A 16,200-nucleotide genomic window follows, 5' to 3' on the forward strand; every position below is an offset into this window, starting at 1 on the left:
ATTTATTTCAGGCTGGTCGGGGCCCCAGTCATTTCACTTCCTGTTTCTCCTGAGCTGTTAAGCCCAAGAATGGCTTTAATAATAGCTGGTGAACTGCATTCATTCTGTCAGACAGTAAACAAAGCCTGTGATTTCACACTCACTCTTGTGGTGGTGCTGGCTGGCTGCTTCTGCATCTGTTAAGTAAAATCAAAAGTAAGCCTTTGACAGGACAGATGCTCCAGTGACAATTGAAATCCGCAACAGTGGCCCTCATGCATAACAAAGCCACTATCTCTTGTTTTCAGAAAGAGCTTAATGCCTGGAGTTTGTTTGTTTATTGCCTCATAGACTGGGTACTTAAACAAAACCCACACAGTACTTAAGTAGGTTGCACATTTCATAGGTTCTGTACATAAAAAAAAGGAAACATATTTTGCATATAAATGTAACTCCCCGTGGGTGGGTATTTTGACTATCCCACCACCAACAAGGTCTCTTCAGCAGGTGCTATGAGATTGTCAACTGCGTCTTACCTTGATTGAATTCCCTCGATCACAGCTGAGACCCTGATGAGACAGCGTCAGTGCAGAACTCTCGGCAGGTGTTCAGAGGAAAATGTCATATCGCATTTGCCATCCTATTCTGGCACTATACATATAGATGACCAGAAGGACATGACGGTCTCTTTCTAGCCTACTTGCAATAACGTGCTTCTACCAGTGCGATCACAATCTGTGGTCAAGTAGTTCTACCAAACATGTAGATATGTGGTAAAGTCCATAAGCTGCACGCTGTGACTTAAAAACAAATCTTAGCTTCGTCACAGAAAGTTTGTCAACTTGTGCAAATTATTTTAGCTCACTGTGCTTCAACTACCAAAATTGGATTCAGTTCACACTATTCGCTGTTCAGGAACAGCCTCTCTTGGGGCATTGAGCCGCGTGTCCTAATAATAATAGTGACACTTTAGTTCCCCATTCATACATTACACGTCACACCAGTATTTGTTCCTTGGCTCACGCGTGGCAGTTTCTTGCCATGTAACTTTGCAAGTAGCCCTTGAGTATCCAAGGGTGATGTCGTCATGTGATGTCAATATCCCACGTCTCGCATTGCCAGTGCCCCCAGTTGCCACCACTGCCACTTCCTGTGCTCAGCAGTCACCCTCACGGGCAGTTGCACCCTTAGTCGTTCTCAGTGAGGACTGGTATATTTCTGTGGGAATATGGGGGTTTGAGGACAAGGGAAAGAGAGCAAGGCAGGAAAGTGAGCGTTCAGCTCTGTGCGTGGCAACACTTGCTCTCCTCGCTCCACGGACATTCTCCCTGCCCTGCACCTCACTTGCCTTGCTCTATAATAAACCTCCCTGCACTAGAAACAGCCTCTGATTTAGTGAATTTCCACAAGACGGACATGTTATCCCTCACACCAAGCGAGGAACAGCATTTCATGCATCTAGTGCTTCACACTGGGTGAAAAACGGCCACTCTTCCGTCATAGTGACTGGAGGGTTTTGCTTTACATGCCAATACTATGCATAGGGAGACTGCATGCATGACTGTCATTTAAACCCTGACTGAACAGTTTTGAGGAAAGCAATAATGCATACCCTCACAAAGACTGAAGACCCTCACTCCACTGAGTGAATTATCACCTTCTTGGTCAATGAAGGGATGCCCCGATGTAAAATAGCTCAGTGCGTTAGTCGGTGTGATGCGAAGGTCACGGGTTCGAATCACGGCAAGGCAATCTCCGCAGGCCGATAAAGGAGTACCAACTTCGGTTGGGTGGTAATTGTATGTAAATATGCTGTTTCTCCTCACTGCGTTACACTTTTGCTGCAAGGCCCATGGTCTCTAAGTGTACATACACATTCCTTGGGCTCTGTAACAAGTCTTTGACATGCTGTTGAAAAAGGGTGGATGCCTCAGAACACCCCCATGGGCCCTCCATCACTTAGCAGCTGGTGCTAGACCCCTTGGTCACTAAACCCTTTATCCTTGGGGCCGGACTGTACACTTCGTCAAAGGCGTTGAGAGGTAAAATGGGCCTCTGGTGCCCAGCTGGAATTCTGTGCCATCTTAGCACATAAGACTACTCTGCCTGCTGGCGCATGCCCCGCAATGCAGACTTTTTATTGTCAATGAAGTTTCCAGCCTCCCTGCTTTGCATCGTTTAGCACAACCACTTACATATCCTATTTCTTGGCCCACACTTCACATCCAGATCCGCCCATTTTCCCCAGAGTGTCGGCATCCAGATCCGCCCATTTTCCCCAGTGTGTCGGCATCCCGATCCGCCCATTTTCCCCACTGTGTCGGCATCCAGATCCGCCCATTTTCCCCAGTGTGTCGGCATCCAGATCCGCCCATTTTCCCCACTGTGTCGGCATCCAGATCCGCCCATTTTCCCCACTGTGTCGGCATCCAGATCCGCCCATTTTCCCCAGTGTGTCGGCATCCAGATTCGCCCATTTTCCCCAGTGTGTCGGCATCCAGATCCACCCATTTTCCCCAGTGTGTCGGCATCCAGATCCACCCGTTTTCTCCAGTGTGTCAGCATCCAGATCCACCCGTTTTCCCCAGTGTGTCGGCATCCAGATACACCAGTTTTCCCCAGTGTGTCGGCATCCAGATACACCCGTTTTCCCCAGTGTGTCAGCATCCAGATCCGCCCATTTTCCCCAGTGTGTCAGCATCCAGATCCACCCATTTTCCCCAGTGTGTCGGCATCCAGATCCACCCGTTTTCCCCAGTGTGTCAGCATCCAGATCCACCCATTTTCCCCAGTGTGTCGGCATCCAGATACACCCGTTTTCCCCAGTGTGTCGGCATCCAGATACACCCATTTTCCCCAGTGTGTCGGCATCCAGATACACCCGTTTTCCCCAGTGTGTCAGTGTGCAGATTTTGTATTGGGTATCCTTGAAGTACGAAGTTATTTGGCGTTTACCCTTAGACATTGTGCGTGGGACGTGAGTTCCCCATTTTGGGAGCTCATTAATATTCATATCCTCTGATTCTACCACCTCCCACTTTTCAATACTCCAGACACATGAGTTCAATCACACATACTCCTGCTCAGAATAGTAGTGATTTATGAATTTGTATTCTTATGGTATCACACTGAAATTATGATTTATAGTTATCACTTTTAATAGTTACAAAACATAAAACAAAGGGTAACTAATATCCCAACACGTTTCGAGAGTAACTCTTCTTCAGGGGGATTTTCTTACAAATCCTTTACAAATAATTCAGAAAAACAAGAACATCCCCTGAAGAAGAGTTACTCTCGAAACACGTTGGGATATTGCCCTTGGTTTAATGTTTTGTAACTATTATTAAAAGTGATTACTATACATCATAATTTGAGTGTGATACCGTGAAACACTTGTGTATAGGTGCGTTATAAATGCCATATCCTAAGAATACCAATTCATAAATCAGTACTATTTTGAGCAGGAGTGTGTGTGGTTTAACACATACCGGAGTTATTTGGCGTTTAGCCTTAGACAGGGCGCAGGGGACGGGAGTTCACCATTTTGGGAACTCATTAATATTCATATATATGTACCTGCCCATGTGCCAGGGCAGTCTTGTCTCCCCTGCACCTTTACTTATCTTAATCGATTCAAGTTTAATTGATGGACTGTTGACTTTATGACAGTGTATACATAACACGGGGTGTGCTGGGAGCTAGAATGTAGTTGAGTATCAGAGGATATGCTGCACAAACCCAGATCTGCCACAGCTGAAACAGCCCTGCAACGGGAAGAGCGCTGCCAACACACGTAACTACTCAAAAGCGAGCAGATGAAACATGTTTGTATTGTGTGATGGGGAAGTGTCCGTGTGATCACTGATCATAGCTAATAAGGATGTTCCCACCTACCATTTTCATCTGGCCGAGGGATGCCATGTGGAATCTAATGGGGGCAGTGTTAGTAGATCCAGCCTGGATGCTGCCTGACCCATTCTACAGAGCAGACATTGGTTCTCTTATCTGGACTCGCAGAGAGTGAGGTCAAACTTAGATGGTCTAAGATGTAGGAGAGGATGGGTGAACGTGCCAGCCAGGCCCCGGAACGTGCATGCAAACTAGAGCCGAGAGAGCCGGGGGCCTCTTGGCCAGCGCCAAGTCAGGGGCTCTGGCCTGGCTCTTAGGGTCATGCACGAGCCGAGCTAAGGGAATGGATGCTCGAAACAGGAGAGGTCTGTGTCAGGGGCTGGGGGGGAGGAAGGGCGTAGAAAAGAAGCTGGGGGTGCAGAAAAGGGACATGAGAGGGCTGAGAAAAGCGGTGGCAGTGAAGAAGGGTCTGAGAAGATTGGTGCGTGGGGCAAAGAAAAGGGGTGTGTGGGGTTGGGGTCGTGAAAAAGGGTGCAAGGGGGCTGAGGACCAAGTTTCCCGTGCTGAGTCTACTGAAAGCATCTGCTTATTGAAACACGGCTTGCTTGTGCGTGTGAGAATTCTGCTTCAGGGCAGGATATTCCCAACGAGATCTGTCCTGAAGCTGAGTTATCACATGCACAAGCAACCCACATTTCAATAAGCAGACGCTTTCAGTAGACTCAGCACGGGAAACAGTTTGCAGAAACAGCCAAAGCCTCACATATTTGTTGCTGCCGTCCATAAATGTCCTGCAACACACAGACGTTTTTTTTCTTAGGGTAAGTAGTGTGACCAATCAAAACTTCAGAGCCCAACTTCCATTATTCGCTCAAAAGGGTTTCTTACTGAATCGCTATAAGACATGTTTAAAATTCTGGACATTATGTTCCCATAATACTCTGCTTTTATGCAAAGAGCATTATTGCTCTGTTTAGAAATTAGTCTTTTCCCTCTTCTTAGACACTTGACTCTAGATTGTGCCATTGCTGCTGGTTGTAGTTGGTGTCGTTCTCTACAGTTCCTCCCTCTCTTCCTCTCTCCCTCTCTCTGCACTATCCCTCAATGGTGCTCTCTATCGCCCCTACCTTCTCTAATTGCTATTCTTTTACCTTTCCTATCCCTCTGATGAGTTCAAGAAGGATCTCCTGGTCTCAAATCCAGGTCTCCCCACCGCTGACACCTATGTCAATGCTTCTTCTTGGCAGACTTTCACCAACATCCTCTTTGCCGGACCTTTGGATTCCCCTTATGGTCTCTGTGCTCCCCCCTTTCTCTTCCTCCCCCATTAATGGTGGCACCTGTTGGGAGGTACTCTTGGCATGCTTCCTGTCCTCTAGGGTCATCATTAATGTCTACCTAAATGGCGCGGTCATGGTCCAAGGCTCTCAGCCCACCCTCTTCCTTCTCGGCAGGTGTCTTTCGTCTCTCCAACATCCTCCCCACTCGTGCCATTCATCCTTCTGCCACCCCTCTGGCCCCTCTGCCACCTCAGATGGTTGTATCACACTCCTGTACCCCTTCTCCGAAGACCTTCAAAAGTGGCAACTTGCTCCACTTAATTACGCTCCACTCTCGATTTGCCGTCAAACACTCCTCTGACATCTGCCACCTCCTTGAAGACCTCGACTTGGATGTCCTCGCTCTCACCAAGACGTGGTTCACTGCCAGCTCAGTCGCAAGTTTTGACACTCCACTTCCAGGGCGGTACAAGATCCTCTCTAATCCCAGGCCTAACCGGCCCAGGGGTGGATTTGCCCTGATTTTTCTTGAATGGGTCCTTACTACTACCATAGCCACTCGGGCCTTCTCCTCTTTCGAATGCCTTGTCTGCAGGCTTGGTGTCTCTCCTGGCCTCTCTCTGACTCTGGCCACCATCTACAAGCCCCTGGCCAGGTCTCCCACGTCCTCTCAGAATGGGCTGACCTCATCTCTTCTCTCCTTGGATCCTCCTCCAAGCTTTTCCTCCGCTAAGACTTCAGTTTTCACCTTGACTGCCTTGATGCAGCCTCTGGGCTTTTCCGCAACCTCTGTGACTATTTCCTTCTTCCCTCAGCCAGACACACCTTGGATGCTCTCATCTCTTCAGACATCCCCATCTCCAACCCTCTGATTATTCCTCTTTCCTGTTCTGATCATGCTCTCCTGTGCTCTCATCCGAACCTCCTGGGTCCCTGGAGTAAGCCCCCGCCCACACTGCCAGCCTCCTTCTCTGTCATTAGACACATGAAGCGAGTGTCCGTTGCCGCTTTTGCCGTCACCTTCACTCCCCCTCCCCTTCCTACTCATGCCATGGATTCCCATCCTGACACAGCCCTTACTAACCTTCAACTCTCCATCTCCAAAACTGGACATCATTGCCCCTGTCATGAGGATCTGCATGAAACCTATGTGAAGGCATCATGAACCAAGACACAGACAACAGATTCAGAATTCAAAACAAACCCTTTTATTAACTTAAATGTCAGGATGGAAAAAGGCTTAACTTGCCCAGATCTAAGGTAGGATTTCCCTACCTAAATGAGACTAAAGAAGGTCGGAGTCAAAGAGTTTAATTAAGAATGTATGTCCAAAACGTATACTTTCCCTCTCAACTAATCTATAGAAAGTGTAGGCATGTAAGCAACCAAAAGAAACGGTGTCCAACATAACGTTCGGAGCAGCTTCTAGCTCCTTGCAGCTCCCTTCCCCAAGTATGAAATAGTTCCAACAATAAGTCTTAGTTACTTTTCTTAAGTTCAAGGTGATACAGTTTTAACCACCAATACTGTGGGTTCCCTTCCCCAAGTTCCAGGAAACACAGTTCCAAACACAAAAGCGCCTTGAGGCTCTGTCCTCAAGTCAGTAAATACTTCAGATTTCAGGGTTCCCTTCCCCAAGACTCGGTTTCAGTATCACTAAATGATCCTTGACTTGATATTTGTTTAGGGTCCTTTGTCACCCTTGCACCCTCTTTTATTTGGTGGTTTTCATGTATTGTAGTTTTCACACAATTTAGTATTCAATATACCTTTTGTTTTGTTCAAGGTTAACGCTCCATTGATTTTTAGAATGCAGCATATGATGGTTTTACTGCAATTTAAAGTTTCATTTAGTTTCATTGTTGAAGTTCCAATGATTTCAAAGTTTCAGAAATTTCAGGATTCAGCACACGGTTGGTTTTCACTTTAGAGTTCAACATATAGCGGTTTTAAAGTTTCATTCATTTCTGAATTAAGATGTAACAGTTCTGCTTATAGGTAGAGTAATCATTCTGTTTGGTATTCAATAAAGGTGGGTTGCATTCAGAACACACTTTTAGTTCAACCCGTAGATTAATAATGCTTCAGTATACTTCCATTGTAGAGTCCAGCTCAGAGACTTTCAAAAACGTTCCTTCAACACGCGACCACTCTGATACAAGGTATTCCATCAGAATGAAAGTTCAAACGCTCACGCACCGGGTTTCTTACTTGTTAGAAACTCACCGGTCAGGTTCACAGCTTTATCCAGCAGCATGGATCATACGCCCTGCGTGTGATGTCAGGGCCCAACCCCTGCCCCTCAGGCACTCCTGTGGCAAACTCCTGCCACCGGGAAATGAGCACCTTGACCTCAAGGAAAAGGGTCAGCCTCTCCACATGGCTCCCTTCACAAAGTTCGGTTTATTCCACAGATCCCCAGCACAATAGATCGCCTCTCTCTGCAGACCTCAGCTTCTCTGCATGTTTTCCAAACAAAGTTCACTGCTGCTTACACCAGCCTTCCTGGAGCTGCTCCTGTCTCTCTCTTTACTGGTGGGCTGGTCTCCTTTTATACACCTGCAGGTGTTGATGTCCAATCAGCCCCACTTGACCACAATTAAAGGGACATGTCTGACCTTCTCTGTTCCTAACAGGCATCTTCATCGTCCCAGTACCAGAGTGGTAGTCTTCATTGCCCTTAGTTGCCTCTTCTTTGTCCCTGTACTGTCGGGTGTAACATGTGGGGAAACAAGGGGAGCTGACTTACAATAACCTACAAAGGTTGGAGAGGGTTTGGGTTGGTCGTTGGTAGGGAAAGGGGGTACCATGTCTCGTCCAAGGGCTCCCTACTCCCAGTCCTCAAGGACCCTCCACCCAGGTGATTCTCCCTTGCGCCTCTGCCCCCAGGGTTGGGGATCCAAGAGCCATGGCTTTTCCCTGGCTACCTGTGCAGAGGATCCATGGGGTTTAGAAGTGAAAATGCCCTCAGGTTTCTCACACCTGCCTTCAAGTGCAACTCTTGGTTTGACTCAGACCTGGCCGCTCTGAACGTAAGTGCAGAGTGGCTGAGCGAAGGTGGCAGGCTCAGAGCACATCCGTTGACAAACTGGCCTGCCACCTGCACCAAAGGCAATACAGAATCTCCATCTGCTCGAAGAAGAGGGCCCATATTCAAGTCTGCATCTCTGCGGCCACTTACATGGTAAACCTTTCAAAATATGCAAGGACCTCGCCAACCCTACTCCAGTCTCCACTTCCTCTCTGCCTTACCTGGCACTCTGCACTTTTCTGGCCTCTCACTGCATTTCTAAAATGCAAGACATGTTGTCCTCTCTCTCCTCACCCTTCTCCCTCACCCACTCCCAGGTCTCCCTTGGGCCCCCTCTCCCATCCCCTCCTACTCTTTTCTTTTACTCCCATAACACCTGATGAGGTTTCTGGACCAGTCCGCTCTATGAAAGTCTCATCCAAACAGGTGCTCCCCTGCTCCTCCAGAACTATCGAGGACAAAATTGCCTCCCTTGCTCTAGCCTTGGCCAATTTCTGCAATCGCTCCTTGGCCACTGGATCCTTCCCCTCTCTCCTCAAGCACTCCCTTGTGCATACTCTCCTCAAAAAGCCTTCTGCCGACCCCTCCCAGCTAACTACCACCCTATCTCCATCATCCCTTCCTGGGCAAACTCTTGGAGAAGCTGGCCATCTCCCAGCTTATCCACCACAGAATCTGTTGGTTGTCTCCACGACCACCAGTCTGGCTTCAGAGATTCCAGAGGAACAGAAACTGCTCTCCTGAACACCTGCTCTCTAATCTCGATTCCAGCTCTCCTCCTGTTCTCATCCTTCTTGACATTTCCTCTGCCTTTGCTACGGTCAATCATGCCACCCTGATAAATCGGCTCTGTGATATTCTTGGCGTCATGGACCTGGCTCTGGACTGGTTGACCTGCTTCCTCTCGGACCGACCGTTCCAGGTTCAACTGGACCCTTTTTTCTACACCATCTCACTCTCCACCTGTGGTGTCCGTCAGGGCACTATCCTCCTGCCTTGGCTTTTCAACATCTACTTGGCCCCTCTAGCCCCTTTGATCTCCACCTTCTCTCCTAACTTCCAGTGTTATGTGGATGACACACAGCTCTCCTTTAAGCTTCCCTCCCCCTCTTCCTCTCTTATCCCTGACGGCCTGTCTGCTATTCAGGCATGGTGCACTGCTACCTATCTCTGCCTTAATGCCAGTAAGACAGATTCTTCTCACTGGGACCCCTGCTCCCTTTTTCCCCTCCCACACTCTGGCTGCCCTCCGTGTGCCCCCTCCCCTCACCCTCCTGTGAGGCAGAAAACCTTGGTGTCCTCTTCGACTCCTCTCTCCCCACATCTCAGACCTTGCCAAGAAGGCCCACTTTCAGCTGAACCTCCACAGAAGCATTCTCCCTTTCCTCACCTTCCTGCAGAAACTCAATGTCACAGAGCTCTGCTCCTCTCCAGGCTGGACTATTGCAACAGCCTCTTCCTCAATCTTCCCAGCTCCCGCTTTAACTAATCCAGAATAGGACAGCAAGACTTGTTCTTGGTCTCAAGCCCAAGGGCTGCATCTTTCCAGCCCTAAAATCTCTCAATTGGCTCCCGGTTGTCGCTAGGATCAAGTTCAAGACCCTCTGTATCGTCCACAGCTTTCTGTGGTCAGGGCCTGCACTACATCCAACACGCTCTCCCTAAATACCTCCCTGCTAGAGCCCTTTGGTCGCCTAGCTCTAGCTCTAGCTCTCTGCAGATCAGATGCTTTTCCAAGCAGAGGGTCAGGGGTAGATCTCTCCCCTCCTCAGGAGCCTCCCTCTGGAATGGCCTCCATGCCCCTCTCAGACTTGACCCGGATCTCCTTAAATGCCGGAAGCTTCTCAAGACCTTCTTTTTGTCTTCTTTCTTCCCTTTCCCCTGTTAATGTCCCCTCTACCTCTCGACTGGCTGCCTGGTTCCTTCAGAGTCCTACAGGGAACCAGGCCCCCTCTAATCCAGTCTACCCCAGCACTTTGTCTCCCATGAACCCCCCGCCCCCCTCCCTGCACTTGCCGTTCCAGGCCCATACCGCCGCGCCTGCACCCTTGTAGCCCTTCCAGCCCTTTACCTCGCACTTAGCTCGTGGACCTTCCTTCCCCTGCACTCTCTGCTTTATCCTGGTCCTGTCCACCTGGCCTCCCCTGGTACTCGCTTCTCAGGGGCCCTGCCGCCCTGACCTGCACTCCCCCCTCGACCCCCTCAACCATTACTCCCCTGCCTTTCTCTTTACTGCAATTGCACAATCTGAATGTCACAAGGCCAAGTAAGACAGTTTGTTTTTGTCCTCCGTTTTCCCCCCACCCTCTTGTCTTGTTGCGCCTCGAAACACATTGTCTATAGGCACATTATCAATGCCCAATAAATAAATAATCGCCAGGATTGGGGTTCTATGTAGAGATACTGTATTGCATGACCTGGCCTGGGACCATGCCCCACCCCTCCAAAGGATGAGCGGGTTCCCCCAGTGATTTCTTTCCATTTCCAGCACTGCTTCTAATCTACATCCACGTGTAATGCCCTTATCCCTGCCTCTTAGAAGTTGCTGGTGTGAAGTAGCAGCGTCCATCACACTGGCGTGTCTCCTCCGGAAGTGATTGGCCGCTTTGCAGCAGTTGGAGGACGTTCTCCGTGGAGCGCCAGAGCAGAGCGCCGCCTGCCTGGTGTCATAACGAAAGCATACCGTTGTGTAAGTAGGAAGAAAGGGACAGCATCTTTTACATAATGCAGACAAGTCACGGTGCACTCTTTGTCGGCATATGCCTAATATATATACAGTGCTGGTCATTGGGCCGGCCAGAGTCAGCCGCCCAAGACCATGAAACGCGCTGGAATAGTTAAAAAATGTTTTTTTTTAAAACAAAAAAAATAAATAGCGCACGCGACGGCAGCATTGCCTTTTACCGCCGGCTTTGTAAAAGGCAATGGCTGTCGCTGGCGTTTTTGTTTTTTTTAACGTATTCCAGCATTGCTGTTGTCCACTACGAGCCCCGCCCCCTCTAGACCACGCCCCCTTTTGTTGTGGGATCCCCCACCACATTTTTTCCATTTCCAGCACTGTATATAATATATATATATATCGCAAGCAAGTTTATAGGTAAACTCATTTTGGCTTCTGTAGCGTAACCTATTACATTTATTGACGCCATGGCCAATTATTTGTCTTGAGAACGTTTTTCAAGTTCTAGAAGTTAGTGTTCGTCCACCATTTTCGTTTCGGTAGATCCTCATTGCAACTTTAGCAAGTAAACGAGTCTTGAATTGTTCTCCATGTCCAAGATGCCCATAACAGCAGGGTCCTCACTCCTTACCTGCCTTTGGCCCCTGAACAGCCAGGTTTCAGGGCTGACCTCATCTACACACACTGTCTGAGTTCAGAGGGCCGTTGTGCGTGCTTCCTACGTAATGACGTTTCCTCGGGAGGGTTGGGCGTGGTACTAGGACCAGCAGACAGAGTGATTGACAGTTTGGCCCAGTCCCATTGCCAAGGCATTTTACAGCCTGGGGTGGGGCCAGCAGCCCAGACCCCACCCCAGCCTTTGAGCTGCATTAGGCAGTGGGCCTGTTCGAAGTCTGTTTACAAATGGGGGCGCATGAGGCTATCGCCCCAATGGGACCCACTCCCAGCAGTTAAAAAGTCTCTGTAATCCCATCCGCACATCAAAACTGTGCATGTGTGGTGGGAGCTGTCCATGCACAATTCAGGCAGACAACACTAATCAGATATTGAGAGTCCTGGCTGCACCGTATTAACAGTGGGAGTGGCTCAGATTAGGGAGGGCACCGCCCTCTTCGCCCCAATAGACGAGCTGCTACTGGTTATATCTGAAATTAATGATGAAAATGCAACTTAAATACATTTCCAAACCATATGTGGAGCATATGCGGGATATTAGGAAATGGATTACAATCAGTAGCCGGACCAAGATCTTATGAATGGAGCAGCTTGTGTCTCTAATGGCCGCCATGAGTGAGCAGAGCGGAAGTGGGCTTAAATGTAATCAGCATGGACCGTCTAATGTTTGTTAGTAGGGGACACATTATGTGTGTTTCGGGAATCAAAATAGAGTTGATGAGCATGAGCAAAAATCAGCCCCCGGGCATCTGGAATTACCCAGTAAGCAGGAGCTACCTCTGTACAACTAGGAGACCCCACCTCGGGTGTCACGACATGGAAACTATAACATTTTGACCATCAAATATGACCGATTATACTTTGTCTTCTTGAGACTTCCTAAAGCATCTTTACACAAATGCTTAAACACACAGTTATTGCCACATAGATATGTTTGTATGGCAGCAGTTGACCTATAGAGTCCAAAATAAGTTGGTATCAATCTAACCAGCATCTCCTAGGTTACAACTAGGGGCCTACTTGCTCCCATCCATTTCACACCCTGTTTTATGTTCCCAATGAAGTGTGATGGAAGTGAAAGGTGGTCTACGACTAATGTAGACTAAGCATCAGTCTAGAAAAATCCATTGCACGCCTCTTCATATTTTGATTGAAAGGGCGCCGGGTATATTTCAACAAGAAGAATGAGACACCGAAGCACAGACGTGGAAAGCAGACTGCTTTAACCAGTGTGTAGTGTGCCAAGACGAATGGATTAAGAAGATGACGAAACTTGACCTACAGCCCTGAGTGAGTACAGGGTGGAGGAGAGAGGTGTTCCTGTAGTATAGCTCTAGCTGTCTGAAACAGATCCAACCTTTCAACAAAAGCCATATGACTGCAGCCACAACCCAATGCGGTCATGTCAATGCAAGCCATCTCAAAATGGGTCTGTTGGTCCAAGTTTAATTTTCGAGTTTGTTTTTCTTTAGTTCTTTAATGGAAACCTGGGAAAGACATCCACTCCATCCCTCCTTTTTTGCATGTACTGACTCCCCCCCTTTACCTGTTTTCTTCCTTGTTTTTCTTTTTATACCATCTAGTTTTCCTCTTCATGTTATATTCTACCTGACTTTAAATACCTACATTTTATTTTTAATGTTACAGTGCTTCTTTAATTTTTTTTTTTCAAATTCAATTTTAGTGGGTTTTAAATGTAACTCAATAATTGCATTTTTTGTAGAGCTGTCCTTGCATTGATATGGATTTTCATTGAAATTAGTTATCCTGGAATGGCTTCAATTGAAAGAGATTTGGTGAAACGTCTGGATACCATCCCATACATAAATAAAAAACTGGATTGAAAGATCACATAATTAATAGTTCACACCACAATTGTCTGCCATGGATAAATATATCAAAGGAAAACCAATCGCAGCAATCGGATGAATTATTACAAAAAATAGAGCAGTGTGTCTGTGATCAAATAAATTAGCTGTTGGCAAAGTTAACACTTATTTTCACTGATGTTCAATACCAAATCTGGGTTTGAGTATATGATCAAATATCTTCCATGATTAACTGATGTGCAAATTGGTGATAATCATGAAGGACGAGCAGAGTTCATACAGGAACTCCATGTTACTGTATGTGATTTCTGTTTTGGGAAATGACTCCTGGAAAACATTGCTTTGGGCTGAAAGGTTGATGGGGGGTCAGTTTTATAAAGACTCCAATCCAGAGTGACTGTATGAGTTGAATATTCCTATGAAAGAAATGTACCTTCATTTCCACATTCAATGTTGTGTTCTCACTTGTTCATAATAACAATACATTATTTAAAGTATCCAAACAAAAGAATGGGAAAAAATAAAGATTTAAAGGCTTGTACGTATGTATATTGGAATGTGTAGGTGGCCAAAAGTAACCTTGAGTCCTTCGCTTATGGCGTGCAGTCAAGATCCATTGTGCCTCAGCTTAGCATAGGTGTCCTCTCCTCCCATGCCCCTCCCCCCACTGGTCGACATAAGTGTGACTTGTATTCCTAGAAAGCGGATGAGTTCCTATTATTCCGACTTGTTCAGACCACGGTCAACCAAAGGTTTACAAGTGTTTACTCTAGAAATTGCACAGGTCTCTGAATTCTTTTTTCAAATTGGCATGTGGTGTTTCATGTGTATACAGGTGTGCCAATTAATGATGAGATAATATTTTTCCCAGCTGAGAATTGAAATATATGGGTGTTGGTCATGGTATGAGCAAAGGAACTGAAAAAAACACATTTAAAAACAAAAAAAAACAATCAGTTCCTTAGATATCTATGTGCTTGCCGACTGCTTTAGAGGAACAAAACTAGTGCATAGTAGGTCTCGCAGGGTCGGTGCCCTAGTGCCAGGGCTGGACTGGGAACCAAAAGAGGCCCTGGAAATAATGTTCAACGTGGCCCCATACTACACATTTTCAGCAACGCTTTTCCTATGTGGAAATAAAATAGGTTACCACACAAAAGAGGCCCCGGGTGCAGAGGCCCACCGGGAAATCTCCAGAGTTCCCTATAGGGCAGTCCACCCCTGCCCAGGGTGCAGAGGACTATCGGGAAATCTCCAGAGTTCCCTATAAGCCAGCCCAGCCCTGCCCAGGATGCAGAGGCCTAGAGGGAAAGCTCCAGAGTTCCCTATAGGGCAGTCCACCCGGCCCAGGATGCAGAGGACTATCAGGAAATCAATAAAACAAGGAGCAACGTTCTTGAAAAGGTCTTGCTTGCTGGCCATCTGGACTTCAGGTTAATTTGAGTTTCAGGTATTTATGTATTAGAGTTAGGTTTCTTACAAGGTCTACTGCCAATATTTCCAGTTCTGGTTTAGGATATCAGGTTCAATGTGGGCAGCAGCTATATCCCAGGTAGTACTTCCTTAAGCATTTTTCTTTACGTTGTCAAGACTCTGTTCCTTTACTTAATATTATTTTGCTTTGTCCCCTCTACAGCTTATGTCCTTCAAGTTACCAGAGGGTGTGTCCAATAGCACTGCCACTGTAAGGGAACTTCCCCACAGCATTGCTCCTATCAGTATATGGGTTATTTCCTTTAGGATAGAGGGGAGTATCGTCTTCTTTACTTCCAAGGGTTCCAACGTTCACTCATTGCTGCTGGTTGTAGTTGGTGTCGTTCTCTACAGTTCCTCCCTCTCTTCCTCTCTCCCTCTCTCTGCACTATCCCTCAATGGTGCTCTCTATCGCCCTTACCTTCTCTAATTACTATTCTTTTACCTTTCCTATCCCTCTGACGAGTTCAAGAAGGATCTCCTGGTCTCAAATCCAGGTCTCCCCACCGCTGACACCTATGTCAATGCCTCTTCTTGGCAGACTTTCACCAACATCCTCTTTGTCGTGACTTTGCCGGACCTTTGGATTCCCCTTATGGTCTCTGTGCTTCCCCCCCCTTTCTCTTCCTCCCCCATTAATGGTGGCACCTGTTGGGAGGTACTCTTGGCATGCTTCCTTCCTCTAGGGTCATCATTAATGCCTACCTAAATGGCGCGGTCATGGTCCAGGGCTCTCAGCCCACCCTCTTCCTTCTCGGCAGGTGTCTTTCGTCTCTCCAACATCCTCCCCACTCCTGCCATTCATCCTTCTGCCACCCCTCTGGCCCCTCTGCCACCTCAGATGGTTGTATCACACTCCTGTACCCCTTCTCCGAAGACCTTCAAAAGTGGCAACTTGCTCCACTTAATTACGCTCCACTCTCGATTTGCCGTCAAACACTCCTCTGACATCTGCCACCTCCTTGAAGACCTCGACTTAGATGTCCTCGCTCTCACCAAGACGTGGTTCACTGCCAGCTCGGTCGCAAGTTTTGACACTCCACTTCCAGGGCGGTACAAGATCCTCTCTAATCCCAGGCCTAACCGGCCCAGGGGTGGAGTTGCCCTGATTTTTCTTGAATGGGTCCTTACTACTACCATACCCACTCGGGCCTTCTCCTCTTTCGAATACCTTGTCTGCAGGCTTGGTGTCTCTCCTGGCCTCTCTCTGACTCTGGCCACCATCTACAAGCCCCTGGCCAGGTCTCCCACATCCTCTCAGAATGGGCTGACCTCATCTCTTCTCTCCTTGGATCCTCCTCCAAGCTTTTCCTCCTCTAAGACTTCAGTTTTCACCTTGACCGCCTTGATGCAGCCTCTGGGCTTTTCCGCAACCTCTGTGACTATTTCCTTCTTCCCTCC

At 47.6% G+C, this 16,200-nt stretch overlaps 1 protein-coding gene across 2 annotated transcripts in view; it reads left to right on the forward strand.

Moving 5' to 3' along the window:
* The window catches only part of TYRO3 (TYRO3 protein tyrosine kinase), a 721,378-nt gene that overhangs the window by 283,569 nt on the left and 421,609 nt on the right, over positions 1-16,200 (forward strand). The gene's annotated exons all lie outside the window — the stretch shown is intronic.

The sequence above is a fragment of the Ambystoma mexicanum genome, chromosome 14 (genome assembly GCF_040938575.1).
Source record: "Ambystoma mexicanum isolate Mex_15411 chromosome 14, UKY_AmexF1_1, whole genome shotgun sequence".
Taxonomy (NCBI): Eukaryota; Metazoa; Chordata; class Amphibia; order Caudata; family Ambystomatidae; genus Ambystoma; species Ambystoma mexicanum.